The sequence below is a fragment of the Babylonia areolata genome, chromosome 17 (assembly GCF_041734735.1).
Source record: "Babylonia areolata isolate BAREFJ2019XMU chromosome 17, ASM4173473v1, whole genome shotgun sequence".
Lineage (NCBI taxonomy): Eukaryota > Metazoa > Mollusca > Gastropoda > Neogastropoda > Buccinidae > Babylonia > Babylonia areolata.
In genome coordinates, this window is record NC_134892.1 from 6516954 (window position 1) to 6518325 (window position 1372).

A 1372-nucleotide genomic window follows, 5' to 3' on the forward strand; every position below is an offset into this window, starting at 1 on the left:
GGTGACAGCTTTGACAGTAAGGTGTGGGGCTCAGTTGCTATGTAGTCTTGCCGTTCCCATTTTGTTTCACTTACACAAAGAAGGTGCGAGCAGAGGATTGTTATAATTATAAGAATCTTTCATGCTGTATTTCACCCTGCTCCACTGTTATAAAACGCTCTAAAAGAGACTGTATAGTTTACGCGTGGATTTGTTTGTCTGCTGTTCTGTTCTGTTCCCCATGTAGAGAAGATGGCTTATAAGCATGGTGATAAGAAACTCGAGGGGAGAGCTGGACAGTACAAGGTCTTCAGAGAAGAAGCCCCCCAAACCCCCACCCCCCAACCTGTCAAGATAGTCAATGGATGTACATAATGCGATCGCTGATTTCATTTTTTTAAACTGCAGAGGCTGATATTTCACACATTCCAAACAGGATCGCCGTACAGGATGTTATTATAATAACATCATCCAACAATACTGACAATTATGACAACCTGACACTATTTTACCGGGCGAAAAAAACCCAATGATGATGACAATAGTAATAATAATAATAATACTAATAATCCTGATCCTAATAAATAATCATAATAACAATGTCCAACATGATCATGTATGTGACTTCCGTCAATAAAGCTGACAGAATTAGTAGATAAAGATCCGATGAACAATGTTGTTGCTGGAAAATGTTCATGTCTCACAGAAATTGTTCCCCAAGCATTTGGTCCACGAACCAGAGACTTGACAATAAAATTTACCTGTGAGGGTTTAAAGTGTTGTCATCATATTATATTCCGTCTGTCTGTGTCTGACAGATGTTTCATGCTGACATGATTTTTTTTTTTCTTGGAGGGAGTTGGGAGATGGGAAAGATAGACCGCTTTTTAATGAGTAATTATATGCTCGGTGCTCATCAATAATGTTACAGGGATGAGACTGAGGATTTCTATTTAATTTCAAAATGAAAGCCTTAAAAAAAAAATTACTTGCCTTCACAATCGTTAGTTAACTGTGAACGCAATTAAAATTTTGCTGCTTTCCGAATTTTCTCTCGGTCAGATCACAGTCTGAAGAATCTCATGCCTGTAATAATTATATTTTGAGACCAAGACATTTCCGTAATTCTGTGTCCTTTCTTTAAATTCTCCCCTCCCATCCCCCCCCCCCACCCCCCCCCCCACTCCCCTTCATATGTTCAGTACAAGCTGCCATACACATGCATCCTTTAAAACATAAAAAAAGGTGTTTAGTGCATTTGACTTTTTTTTTCTTATAGACAAACAAAAAGCACAGGATTAGTTTTGGATTTTTGTATTCATCCAAGTTCAGACGCTGCCTGTTCAAACATACATACTTAGGCTTTTTTGGTGAAATAAAAATAAATCAGAGA